At 38.5% G+C, this 15,274-nt stretch overlaps 1 pseudogene; it reads left to right on the forward strand.

Moving 5' to 3' along the window:
- The first annotated feature begins 13,372 nt into the window (after window positions 1-13,372).
- Window positions 13,373-13,916, forward strand: LOC116083343 (annotated as a pseudogene).
- Window positions 13,917-15,274: the final 1,358 nt, after the last annotated feature.

The raw sequence follows: 15,274 nt of genomic DNA on the forward strand, positions 1-15,274 counted from the left end.
TTTTGTTTTTTGGAGGGGAAACTGGGAATGGAGAAATTCGCATATAAATAAAGAAATAAAAAAAAATTCTATTCTGAGAGCATACTAGTACCTTAAAAAAAATATATGTTTTTAAATGTTAACAAATTCAGATAAATTGAAATCATGTATCTTTTCTCATCATAATGCAATAAAACTTCAATCATTAAAAAAAGAAAAATGCATATAGTCAATGCAAAGAACAGAAGACTTGCAAGCAACAATAAAGAGGATGTAAATCAGGTAAAAAAAAAATGTACCGTAGATTATAACAATGTAACAGGTACACACACAAGCTTTCTTCTCATTTGTATGTCTCTACAACAACTTAGATACCACATATAGTTCTTTGCATATGGTTTTATACTGACGTATATTAACTGTACAGAGTAAAGGGTTTTATATTGTAACATCTTAATAGGAGCATATAATATACTTCAACTATATTCATTGCTCTTCATCCATCCTTTCTGCCTTCTGCTGTTATCTTCTCACACCTATAATCATCCTCTAACCTCTGTCATGCTCCTTGATCTCACACACATGAGAGGGAGCATTCAATTCTTGTCTTTGTGAGCCTGACTTAGTTCCTGAAACATTATGACCTTCAAGTCCATCTATTTTCCTGCAAAGGAATAATTTCACTCTGTTTATGGCTGAATGAAATTCCATTGTGTATTGGGAATTTCCTGAGTGACTATGACAAAAACCACCAAGCATATTGTTTCTACAATAAAAACAGTAAAGAAATCAAAGACAGAGAAAAGATGGAAGAGGACATCATAGACTGACCACTAGAACCTTCGGGGCATAATCCAGGGACAGTTAGGAAGCAGCTCTCCAGAAAGAGAAACAGGAGAGAGAATCCAGTCAGTCCCATGAAGGAGGTAATCAGTTCTGAATGCAAGTGCATTCAGTTTGCCAGGACTCAAGACAATGGAAGAGCCTCAGCAAATCATCTCTCTACTCTTAGCACCCAATAATTTACAGAAATAAAGAGCATGTGTGCTATGAACAAAGGCTTCTTGGCAGGCTGAGGGCTGAAAATCGAAGAGGAAAAATAAGAGAAAGTGAGATAGATTGAAATAGCTTGGTAAATACTGGGATCATCACTGAGGAGAGTTAGAATTCGCACACCTATGGGTATTAGAAAATCGCTTGCAACCACAAAAAGCTACCTTAAACAGGCCCTTATTAAGTAGGTAGTGAGGCAGCTCTAGAAACAAGTCCTTCCTCAGTAACCCACTCTGGAAACCCAGAGGAAGTGTCACTTTTCTGAGAACAGGCTTGCACAAAAGGCTCTAGTGAAGGAAAAACTTGGATTCAGAACCGCAAACCACACAGGGTTCTATGCATTGGGAACTTGGTCAGAGCCACAGACTAGAGAGAGAATCACCAGATCCGCAGAAGATGGCCAAGCAATGGTAAATGCTTGAAGGTACTAGAGTCTGAGGGGGTCAAAGGAAAGCTTGCCAGCAGCCTTCTTTGGTCCCTAAAGACCTGACAGACACATCTAGTTACAGTACACACTGCCCAACCCTCTGGTTGCAGAACAAAGAACACAAAGATTAATAGAAGTACAGCATGGCAAAGGCTCAGGTCTCCTCAGAAGACAGCAATTCAAATAACCAAGAAAGAGACTCTGCCCCCAGACTAAAAAAACTAAGGTGCAGAGAAGCAGCCTGTACCTTTGCTCAGGCAAGAGACTGCCCAAAGACAGTCCACACCTACCAGATGAGTAGCCTCATACATATATATACTGTTTAATATCAAAGTTGAATTTGGCAGGACACTTTCTTCTCTTCTGTTCTCCACTCCCTGATGTTTGAGATAGTCTCTTCCAAAACACTTTGGCCTAGAGCTGGCAGTTCCCCTGCCACACATTTCTGGAATGCAAATGGCTAAATTACCAAAAGCAATCCATAGATTCAATTCAATCTCCATCCAAGTTGTAAATCACATCACTCACAGAGATTTTTTTTAAAAAATCCTAAAATTCATATGAAGTACTAAATACCCAATCATGATTTGCTTTCCAGTGCTGTGATAAACACCATTGACTCAAAGCAACTAGAGGAAGAAAGGGTGCCTTTGGCTTGAACTTCCACTACGCTGTCCATTACAGAAGAAAGTCAGGGCAAGGATTCAAGTAGGAACCTGGAGATAGGACGTGAAGCAGAAGCTATGAAGAAGTGCTTTTTACTGGCTTGTTCTCCATGCCTTACTCAGCCAACTTTCTTACACAAGCAAGGACCAACCACCTGCTCAGGGGTGTCATAGCCCATTGAGGCTTAGACCTTCTCATATCAATCATTGAATCAAGAAAATGCCTCACAGACATTCTCATAGGCCAATCCAATGAAAGTAACTCCTCACTTGAGTTATTCTTTTCTCTGGTGACTCTAGTGTGTGTCAATTTAACAGAACCTAATGGGCACAAACCCTAAATATTGAAAGCAAAATGAACATCATGTTCTACTATAGAGCCACGGTAACAAAACCAGCATAGTACTGGAGCAACAAAACAAAGAAGCTGACTTGACAGCACACCTGAAAGCTTTAGAACAAAAAGAAGCAAATATGCCTGAGGAATAGATGGCAGGAAAGAATCAAACTCAGGGCTGAAATCAACCAAATAGAAACAAAAAGAACTATACAAAGAATCAACCAAACCAGGAGCTGATTCTTTGAGAAAATCAACAAGATAGATAAACCGTTAGCCAGACTAACCAGAGGGCACAAAGACAGTATCCAAATTAACAAAATCAAAAACAAAAAGGGAGATATAACAACAAAATATATCTTTAAAAAATTATTCAGTTTGTTGAATATTAACAGTTGAAAATATTAAAATCATGTTCTACAAAAAGAAAAAAGAAGTTGACTGAGTAAGATAGAAAAGAAGCCTAAATAAAGATGGTCTCTTAAATGAACAGTGCTGGCAAAACGGGGTGTCCACCTACAGAAAAATTAAACTAGACCTCTACATTCCACCCTGTGAAACTGATTCAAAAAAGGTTAAAGACCCTAACACAAAACCTGAATCTCTGAAAGTGTCGGGGGCACAGACTCAGTTTCCTCTCCCAGCAACTGTCAATTGTCAATAACTTCTTAGGGATGAAACTTTGAGGCTCCCCTTATCCCCTTTCACCACTACAACCAGATGTCAGAAGACATCATGGAATTCACTCACTAATCTTCGCATTTATTAGTGAAATTATTAGTTTAGAAATAGTTTCCATATCAAGCAGAAAAATAGAATCCAACTGAGCATTTCAAACAAGATTGCATACAGTTAGAGAGATTTGAAGCCAGCATTTACTGGGAAACTCAAGTCTATTACCTCACAAAGTTGGAGGGTTTTGCTGATTGGAAGGTGGTACTCTAGCCACCCATGCAGAAGCACAACTTACTGGGGTGAACTTCTCATTGTTTTTCCTCTATAAATTGTACCTTTGACGGAAAAAAAAAATGTAGACCCTTCTAGGGGATCGAAATACATAACCATTACATATTTCAGCCTTCCAGATATGTTAAGATAGCTTTAAAATCTTGCTAGATTCTTCTGTGGCTTTTTTCATTCCAATCTTAGCATCAAAGGTAAAATTCCTCAATGTGTAAGACTCAGGTTTTTCCATCAAGTTTAGCAATACCTCCTACACAACATCTCTAAATCATTTCTGTCTTAAAGTTCACCATTGGTCATTCACTCTGTGAACAGTGAAAGGCATAGTATGTTTGCAGACAGTCCAATGTTCTAGTGGGATACATAATGCTAAGCCCTTCATCCTGTCTGCCTCTGGTTTGTATCAAGCTGACAGTGTATGGGCCAGTTCACTCATCCTCAATACATTGTTTAAATATACAGTAAAAGCAATATTCATGGAGTAGTATAAATATCAAACATCAAATCAGAACTTTTTTATTTAAATACTTCCATCTCCTACAAAACTCACAGAGTTCAATGTTTCTACAACTTAAAATCTAAACAGAACAAAAGAAATGTTGAGATGGATTATAGGAAAGCAAAATATGAAAAAAGTTTTGCTTCTTTTTTTTGAAGCAACTTTTAAGCACATTGTTTTACAACCTTTTGGCTAAGTGCTAGTGAGCATATGGACTATCCTAAGAGATGGTCTATTCTATAAAATTCTTCTATTTTTAAAAATCTTTTCTCCCCATTGAGGGAGTCATGATCACTATAAGAATGGATGATAATATAGACATACTAACTATGACATTCATCATTAAAGAAATGTAAGTAAGAATTAAGCCTCCTGCCAGGCTGTGGTGGCTCACACCTTTAATCCCAGCACTTGGGAGGCAGAGGCAGGCAGATTTCTGAGTTTGAGGCTAGCCTGGTCTACAGAGTGAGTTCCAGGACAGCCAGGGCTAAACAGAGGAAACCCTGTCTCAACCCCCCCAAAAAAAATTCAGTCTCCCTATACATAATAAAAACATTGTTATTAAATTGTTATGCTAATTTCACACACAGGTGAGTAATATAATATATGACCAGAAATACCATGTATTTCTGACCTCCTTTCTAACCACACTTTGTCTTCTCCACAATCTAAATTCACAGATATTCTTACAATAAGCAGTTCACACTGGGTCTAGATAACACTGAGAGGGAAAAAAAAATCTTCTGTATTCCCAAGTAATTGCTAAAAACTTGTGTGACTTCACTCAGAAATGGAGAGTAGCTTTCTGAGATTCCTAAGACTCTTCTGTTAGGTATTTATCAAAGATAATTTTCTAAACCCAGAAAAACAAAGTATTTTCTTACAACATGAAACCTCCTAAGCTCAGTATTGGTGGATTTGTTGCAGAGATTTGATTCGATCATGTATTATTTTGCAGAAAGCAAGTACAACTTAGAAATAAAAGAAAATTCGAGACAACTGTATACTTGGTGTTTCATCTCGTTTCAGCATTCATAATAAATAAATGACTCCTCTCTTAGGACAAGTCAACTAAAAATGCTACAAGGTACACAATAAGTGTGTTTGGCTGAGCGAGGCACATTTAAATATTTTTCCTCCTGAAAGGAATGCACAAAGAGCACACCACTGAGTTCTGTGAAGAGCTTCCTGACATGAAAGAGGGTAAGAGACTGTCAACAGCACAGGGTAACACTGAGTCCTGCCCCGGGACCTCAGCTGAGAGCTTCAAAGGCTACAAGAATTACCAGTAAATAACACTTAAATCCATCGATATGAAAGGAATTCTAAGTATTTTTTGAAATGTAGTAGCCTGTAGAATAATGAAATGCGGTGGAGACTTGACTTTTATTGAGAACTTGACACAAAAAAAAAAAAAGAAAGAAAAGAAAAACAAAAATCCTCACCCACTGATAATGATTCAACACAAAAACTCATAGAAACTAAATTATTGTCACACAGGATCCCTTCTTTCTGTTTCATAATGGCAGACAGTCACTAGACAACATTTTCCCATGTGCAAGCAGAAGTCCCAGCGACTTGTCCAGCTTTGATACTTTCCGATTTACTCTGACATCTTCAGTCCCTTTCATAGGAAATGAGGATGAGCCTCTTGTTCGTCCCCTGAGCCAGCAGCCTGCAGAGCTGCTACCTGACAAGAGGCAGAGCTGAGAAGCAGCTCTTAGAGATGTCCTGTAGATGAGCTAAGAGAGTAGCTTCTGCATTTCCATTTCCATTTTCATCCACACTCCCAATGTCTGGTGCTGAAATCATTTTTGCTATTTCTCTTATTGAATCTTAAGTAAATGTTTAAAAAATACTTAACAAAGTATTTAAACTTAACAAAGCTTAAAAATACTTAACAGTGATGTTTCTGCCATTCTGGAATCTACCAATCGTCGGTATATTGTTTCCGTCATTCTACCATCTGGTCCCCAAGCTGGCAAGGGCCTGCTCTCAGTTTCAGATGATGAACTGTAGTATTGTGGAAGGGTAATGAGTTGCCCTGCAGATAGCTCCTAAATATCGGGTCAGCTCCTAAATAGCCCATGAGCTTCTGAAAAACCAGGAGAAGGAAAAAGAGGTTAAATTTTGTACCTTATATGAACTAACTCTGATATAATTTCCTTGCACTTACTGGCAATTTCAGAAGCAAATGGACTATTTGTTCTTTTGTGAGAATTTCCAAAGCCAAAGGATAATAGTTTCAGAGAAAGGGAGAGCGATGGAACAGCTTTATTACAAGCTTTACCCTTGTAATAAAGGGGGAAATACCAGCATGTCTCAACTGGGTGGTCCAATTATTACTAATGAACATTTATTTTTATTTGTTTGTTGCTAGTATGACTTATTGCAAAAAGAATTTAAGGCAGCTTCAAAACAAGTTTATAATTCAGTAAGATACAATAACCTTAAAATGCACAAAGGGGGGAGTTTGATAAACTAAAGGAAAGAAAAACCAGAAGAAGATGGGATTCAGTAAATAAAATGCATGCATGGGAAGTCCTCTTCTCTGTTGAAGGTATATCAGTCATTATTATTTTCAGCATTAACTAGATATAGCTAATGAATCCACATTACAAAACCACTGAATGGAGCATGGAGTGTAGGAGCTCAGAGACTGAAAGCTGGCTTTCTGATGAAGACCATAAAACTCTTCACACAGCAGCCATTGCTAGCACTAACAGACTTATTTAATGTTAGAGACAAGTATACGCAGGCTATCAGCCAGATGCTCTGTCACAGTTCTGGTTTCCCAGGCCCTAAACATTACAGCTAACCTGAAAAAAAATCTTTATTGGGGGGTTCATCTTTTAAAGATCATGCCTTGAAATATCCCCCCACAAAATTCCCCCATGAAATTTTCTGATTTGCATCCTGACATTAATTTCCCAGCATGTTATGCATTGGTACTGACTGTCCAGCAGCATGTGTAATCTGCATCCAGCTCCCTCGAATGGTTGCCTGGAAAACAATTTCTCACACATGTAAGGACCAAAATCAATCAGAGGCTTAAGAAATAAGAAAATTATCCCATTTGATTCAGTATCTGCTAATATATTCCCTCATAGTTCTATGTAATTCAATAAGTTTTGTTTATTTGATCCCATAAAGTTAAAAACTAAATCACTGGTCATGCATACACACAGTTGTTCTAGTCAACAATCCCGTATGTAGTGTGTACTGACAGAGAAGGATGCTTTTCAAAGCTATCTGTATGTTCTGTTGCTTTTTAAAAAATTCATGAAATTCAGTATTTTATAAAGGAAAAGCTCGGTTTTGGAGCCTGAAAGGTCAAGCATGGGCTAGCAGGCTAGGCTCTGCTAAGAACTTCCTTGACTGTGTCACATCATGATGGATGGCATCATGGTGGGAGCATGTGATAAGAATAGAATAGACAGGGGATGATACAGGGATCAAGCTCACTCCTCTAATGTATTTTCATATGAGCTAATTAAAATCACATAAAGACAACCCTAACCCTTCCTGAGGGTACAGCTGCTGTAAGCTAAGTCCCATTCCCACTCCCAGAAGGATTCTACCATCTCACAACATCACCCCAGAAGGATCAAGATTCCACCAGATGAACCATTGGAGGACATTAAACAATAGCACCCACTTTCACTTTTTCCATGAATGGCAGAATTGAGACTTTCCCTGGCTCGTTGCTGCTTTCTCTACTGCCAAATTTGTTATGTAGAGAGGGAAAAAATGGACATAGAAATTGAAATGTCTCTTGAAATTTCTCAGTGTTACTCTATCCTTCAGTGACAACTACACAGCGGAAGAATGACAGGCCTTTCTACACTGGCCAAAGCGTTGGCAGCATTTTAGGTTGATGTTAAATTTTTCGTCATGAGATGTAGATGGTTTGTGTTGGCCCACATCTGTGGTCAGATGTAGTCATGCTGCAGTGAATGTCAACATACTCACTGGAGTGCTTCGAAGCCTAGAGATTCATTTCACTGTAGAGGATGGAGATTTCTAAAAGTCTTTCCAGGGGGAACCTAATGCAAAGTTAGAATATGCTGGATGGAAATAGTCTTCTTGCTATGAGTCAAATTCTATGGATACTGAGAGGTTAAGGAAGGTTTAAGCACACTTTTAGAGCCTCTTGGCATCATTTCTAAAGACCCATTTTGGTATATGAAGGGCCAGAATGAAAGCTTACCTCATTTTCATGCAAATTCATTCACCTATCCCTTTCATCCACAGACATGGTCAAAATCATCCTAGCTGAATCAATTATAACAGCAGTAGTTCTTGTTCACAGAAGGCCTGCTATGGACCTGGTATGGCGTTAGATATTTTATTACACTATTATATCGGGTCCTCATTATAATAGGCTTCTGAGTTTGAAATTATCACCCTTATTTCACCAAACAAGAAACCAAAAGTCACTGGGCAGTGGTGGTACATGCCTTGAATCCCAGCACTTGGGAGGCAGAGGCAGGTGAGTTTCTGAGTTTGAGGCCAGCCTGGTCTACAGAGTGAGTTCCAGGGCAGAAAGGGCTACACAGAGAAACCCTATCTCAAAAAACCAAAAAACAAAAAATAAAAAGAGGAGAGAGAAAGAGAGAGAGAGAGAGAGAAAGAGAGAGAAAGAGACCAAAGTCAGTGAAGGGGACTTATTCATAATCACCCAAAAAGCAACTGATTGAGTTTGTGAAGTTCAGGATAAAGTTACTAGAAATGTCTTTCAGGCCTTTCGAGAACTAAATCGTATAAATCGTAAACTTAAAACTTAGAAAAATGTTTTCTGACATTATTGATCAACAACAAATTATTTAGAAGCATCGTCAATCAAACATACAAGGTGGTATTAGTGACCCAAGAGCTGACCCCAGTCCAGCTAACACCATATTTGAGAGCCTGTCAAAAACCAGCACTTGTTACACAGTCACATGAGACACAGGTTCCACAGTCATCCCTTATTCATAATTTGCTCGAATACTCAAACAGGCTCAGACTCCCTGCAAAGACCCTATTTGCTTCAAAGACTCCAACAAAAGTCTCTTCAACTGGGACATAGCAAAGTGTCTTCAACTAATCTATGGCCTGTGGGTTCATTGGGAGCTAGTTTGTGAGGTCAAAGCTTACACACAAGGGAAATGAAAACATGTGCAAATGTAGCTGAATCTCTCCTCCAGAAGCACGGCTGGGAAAGTCATGTAAATATGTAAATATACAAGCACACTGAGTTGTACTGTGAAAGGAGCCGTTTGTTTTACTAACACAAGTTGGTATGGTGCAAGATTTTTCTTGGCAAATAAACAAGACACAATGGAAAAATGTGTAAACAATAGGGATTTCTGGAAGTTTGTTAAAAAACTGAATGAATGGCCTTTCCAAAAGGTACACAGAGAGAGAGAGAGAGAGAAAGAGAGAGAGAGAGAGAGAGAGCCTTCTTCCCCCATTTCCCATGAGATGCTATTCACTTATAACTTTAAAAATCAAAGCAGATGAAGAAAAAATGGACCAGGGATCAACAAGGCTTATTAAAAGTACCATTTGGTCAGCAGTCAGCTAACTTGCCAAATGTTCAATGTGAGGAACTACGTAGGCCAAGTCTAGCTAGCCAGATGAGCAGTCTCTCAGTGGTAGACGCACAAGAGAGTTCAGAAAGTGAAGAAACCACTCCCCTTTCCAGAATTCCTTTGATGGAGGTTCACATATAAGCACTGCTCTAATTTCCAAATGTTACTTTAAAGCCCTGTGTTCTTGCTTACATACATAGGTTTCTAGAAAAGCTATTAGCTAAAAGCCAAAACCATAAAGAAGTTTCTCAAACATAAGGTATATAATGTTGTATTAAGAAATATGAATTTGGGACTACAGGGATGACTACGGTGCTTACAGACAGGTATAGCTCTTATACAGAACCCAAATCCCAATCTCGGCATCTACAGAGGGAAGCTCATAGCTGCCTATAATCCCAGCTCCAGAACATCTTGCCTCTAAGGACACAGAACTCATGTTCACATACCTACACACAGACATGTATATACATGAGTACATCTTTAATTTTAAAAAAAATCTGAGTCTAACGACTCAAGACCAAATGAATTAAGTCCATCTTTAACAACCCATACATCTTTTTTTCTACTTGATCATTCATTGAAACTGAAAATACACTCATATGTATTCAAATGTCAGCATCTGCTCATTTCACATTAGTATCCTCAGAAGTAATTAATATGTTCACAAATGTGCAAAACATTATAAATTCAATCTTTTCTTAGATTGGCTTATACTGAAAAATTTTTTTATTTGTGCATGTGTGCGTGTGCATGTGTGTGTGTGTGTGTGTTTGTATGTGTGTGTGTGTGTGTGTGTGTGTGTGTTCTTCCAGATGCTGAGGTGTGCCCAAGTCCATGTGCATGTGCAAAAGTGTGGAGGCCTAAGGTCAACTTTAAGTGTCATTTCCAGGAGACACACACCTTGATTTGTGAGACAGGCTCTCTCACTGGGAGCTAGAGTTTACTGATTAGGCCATGCTAGCCATTCAGCGAGCCCCAGGGTTCTTCTTGGCTCCTCCTACCCAGAGCTGGGTTTATTAATCCTAGTCTTTATGTGGATGCTCAAGTCCTCCACACCTGCAGAGCAAGTACGAATATCTTCTCAGACTCCAACATTGAAAATAATTTTAATTAAGACTTGCATACACTTTACCATGCAAAACTATATAAAACTATGCAGAGAAGATGACTGAGTTTTGATATCCAACTTCAGTTCCTTCTCTTTACAGAGCTGGAGCCTTAGTTATTGCACCCAAAGTTATTTCTTCTTCAGTTCTAGATTCTTTTCTGTCTCTCACTATGCATATGCCAGTGTGTCTGGAGAGGTGTCCTTTCTCATTCAGTGATGTCTATAGGGGCCACTTACATATGTTAAGTCTATTCTCCACCAAGTAACAAATGTTAACATTTTTTAACCATATCTGACACCACACTAACTTCTTATATTCAGGTGTGCATATGAAACACATACTGGTTATATAAACTGATGTAGGAGCTAGTGATGCTTTCTTTTCAGAAGTGAGACTGTAGTTGATTTCCAAGTAATGTGGTGGCCTTGAAGCTGCCTCTATGCAACTTGGTGAAGGAGAGAGTCAGAATAAGATAATATTCCAAGGAGAAAAAGAGAAGGAAGAGCTTGAGAAAGTCCAAAGTGAAGATACCTGAAAATCAAATAAAACAATAGATGTAAAAGAAAAGGGGGGAAAAAATAATGAATAATATACAACTTCAGCCATGCCACTCCTGAGAAGAGAAGAGGAGAGTCACCTGCAAAAAGTAAGCCAAGTGAGCAATGGGAGGTCTTCCCCTCAGGAAAAGCCCCTCAACTCTCACAAGCCTCAAAACCAGTTGCATAGATTAGTGAGACTGGGTCTAAATGACTCTGCTTTCTTCATCACCATGAATAACTGCCATATCTGAGCCTTTCCGAAGGTGAGCCTGTATGTTGGTAACCAACCTGCTTGAAATACCAAGTCAAAAGTTAAAAGCAACAGGACTAAACTTGTCTGTGGGGATGTCCCAAGCACTCAATTCAGTTGCAAATTAGCAGCACCCAGGCCCAACCTCTGGCCTTCAGGTGTGGGGGAGGTGGCTTTGAGAATCAACAAAAGAACTGTTATTTCTCAGGAAATAGTGGAGGCTATGCTCCAAGTTAACTCTGCTGGCAAATAAAGATTTTTAGCCATCATCGTAATTGGAATCATACTTACTAGAAGGCTCAGGATCCGTATCCACTTGACGAACCAATCTTCCAGGCAGCCATTGTGTTCCATCTTCTTTCTGTGAAAAAACACAAACAGAACCTCTCCCTCATATTAAAATGGGATCTGGACCATTCCACGTATTAGTTAGTAGGTCCCACCATTTAACCATGGAATATGAACTGGAAGTGAGTGGATGCCAGTGGCGATCCATGGCAGATGGACTTTTAGCATCAATTTGCAAAAAAATTAATACAAATAAGACAAAAGCGAGATGTGCTTTTGGTGACTTTGGGGGGTATAATTCCCCCCTTTTTGTTTTTACAAGCCAATTTTTCAGAGTGCAATGTGCATGTTCAACAATTCCTTGTCTCTGGGAATTATAAGGAACCCCAGTAATATGGGTAACATTAAATTGTTGACAAAACACCTCAAATGTTTGACTGTAATAACCAGTTCCATAATCTGTTTTAATCTGATTTGGAACACCAAGCATAAAAAAGTAATGCAGGCAATGACCAACTACATTTTTAGTTGCTTATCTTGTTAAGGTAATACCAACTAGAAAGCCTGAAAAAGTATCAAGAGTCACATGTGCATATTTTATTTTTATTTTTTATCAGAAATGTAAGTATCCATTTGTAATAATTGATTAAGTAGAAGTCCTCAAGAATTAATCCCATTATGTGGTACAGGTAGAAACTGAGGACATTGAGAACAAGTCTTTACAATTTGACATGCACATTCTCTAAAAATACCAAATTAGCATCACAAGCCATATTATTTTGATGATGTTGTGCTGAAGTAGAGGGAAAGACATGAGAATAAACATGTGATCCAATTATATATATTTTTCTCCCATAGAAGGGCTGTTTATAAATACAGTAGATGTATTCTTTATGGTATGTATACATAAATTTACAGGAAATACAAAAGCATGCATATAAGCAAATTTTAACAACTTATCTTTTGGATAATAATTATCAATCTTGCCTAAAAAGTTTGTTATGTAATAGGCCAAATATCAACAAATATTCTGCAATAACTAATTCAATTGCTGTTTGAAACAAGGAATAGATGTCTCATCAGGTTTTTAAGACATTCTTTCCAAAATATTTTCATGATTTTATACTATAATTCTTTATTAAGACCACAACAGCTTTATAACAGGATGTTAAATATATACTTTGGAGATGAGAAAGATGAATCCACACTAGTGCTATTTTTTGCTAAAGAATTGCTGTGGGCACTTTGAGTAACAATAACTAAACATTTGATTGCAATTGATTACAATTGATAGCAATTGATTACAGAAGCTTCCTCTACTTTCAGTAAAGCTCTTTGTCTCTCACCAGTTAATTTGTATTCCCTTTGACAACATCCAACAAAGACTTAAGTCCTGTGGTGAACTTAAGGTGAGGTCTTAGCCAATTAACACTTCCTGGAAACTTTTGAAAATAATTTGAAGAAAGCAAATCATATTTTCTTTCTTGAATTTGTATACCACAACCCTTTTTATAATATAACTGAGGCCCCCAAATATTGAAAAAGATATTGCCTCTGAAATCTTTTTGGAGCAACAACTACTCCAAAATTTTTAAAGCTCATTGTGTAAGAGCAAAGGTAGTAAAATTTCTTTTTAGAGCTCTTCCTGTAAGCGGCCAGAGGTGACCTGTGAAGAAGGTTTGCTTCTCTCAACCCAGAAAACAACACAAAATCATGCAAATCAAGAGGTTCAAACCTTCATGTTCACTTTAAGAACACCCAAGAAACTGCCCAGGCCATCAAGGGTATGCATATTCGCAAGGCCACCAAGTATCTGAAGGATGTCACTTTAAAGAAACAATGTGTGCCACTCCGGTGGTATAATGGTGGAGTGGGTAGGTGTGCTCAGGCCAAACAGTGGGGCTGGACACAGGGACGGTGGCCAAAAAAAAAGTGCTGAATTTTTGCTGCACATGCTTAAAAATGCAGAAAGTAATGCTGAACTTAAGGGTTTAGACTTAGATTCTCTAGTCATTGAACACATCCAGGTGAACAAGGCACCTAAGATGAGCTGACGAACCTACAGAGCTCGTGGCCGGATCAACTCATCCATGAGCTCCCCGTGCCACATGGAGATGGTTCTCACTGAGAAGGAGCAGATTGTTCCAAAGCCAGAAGAGGAGGTGGAACAGAAGAAAAGGATATCCCAGAAGAAACTGAAGAAACAAAAACTCATGGCACAGGAATAAATTCAGCATAAAATAAATGCAGATAAACTTTAAAAAAAAATTTCTTTTTGGAGGGATTAGATAATAAACAACATACACTGAAAAATTCAAAGTCCTAGCTTTTTGTACTGAAGCAGAGACAAAAAAAAATATTTTTTTAAACATAATGTCAGGCTATTAGCAATGCAAAACTTTCTAATAATTACAAACCAACTAGAAGAAACCCCTTTACAATTACCAGGATGTAGAGGAAAAAACAACCTTCTAAATACACAGTAATTTTATATGAAGTTGACAGGGCAGATTGTAATGCCTCTACAAATTCCACAGCCTCATTGACCTTTCATAAACCTTAATTTTAAACTTTATTTTGAACAGCACCTGGATAGATCTGAAATAATGCTGTTTTGGCTTAAAAATAATTCCCCAGAGGCAAGGAGAGGTGAGGCCACAAAAACTCCACTAGGCTGGATTTGCAAAACAAAAGAAATGCCACACAAACTTCACTGAGGCCACTCTGAGGTTTGCATTAACTCAAATGTAAATATTTCTTAATCTGAGTATACTGCCTGAGTTCTGGCCCAACGATGACACCTCTTGCAATGAGGACAGATTCCAGGGGAGCAATTCTACTGTCTGTCTATGCCTCTAATTTTTGGACAGTCTTTCCTAAAATAATTTATACTTAAAACATTCCTTATCACCTCAGCTCTGTGAAAGCATTGCTTGTACATACTGTAGTCCCCTGCAAGACAGCAACCATAGCTAGATTCTGATTGTGAAAGGCTGGAGAATCTTAGAATTTAAAATGAGGGCATTTAATAGAAATGTATGTATAATGTGTAACCTTTACCTAAAAGGGGGCATGGAAAACCTATGTATCAAGACAAAAATGTGAAGTAGGTAGTTCCAGGAACTCTGGCCTCAGGGCTCTGGTTCCCGATACCTGCCCTTCCTGACTCATCCACAATGAGGGCGGAACTAGGAATGAAGGTCTACTGGTTTATGAGACTCTCCACCCTGTCGACCAAAGATTACATTCCTAGAATGAATATGTTCCCCTCCCTAACTGAATACCTTGGGTTGGGTCCCTCTGAAATTTTCCACTGTTTTTGTTATGTTTCCTTGGTAACCCTCTCCCTGCCCCCAGCTTGTGGGTTTTCCTTTTAAATACCCCACACTGTGGGCATCGAACTCCTCTGGCCAGCATGGTCACGAGATCAACCCCTGTACCGGCCTATCCCAAATAAAACTCATGTGATTGCAGCAAGTTCGTTCTCTCATGAGTTATTGGATGGTCGTATCATCCCAAGACTTGAGTAAGGATCTCCCCAGTTCTGGGGGTCTTTCAATTGTACAAGGGTCCAATTTCTGCACAA

This window comes from Mastomys coucha, unplaced genomic scaffold (assembly GCF_008632895.1).
Source record: "Mastomys coucha isolate ucsf_1 unplaced genomic scaffold, UCSF_Mcou_1 pScaffold8, whole genome shotgun sequence".
NCBI lineage: Eukaryota > Metazoa > Chordata > Mammalia > Rodentia > Muridae > Mastomys > Mastomys coucha.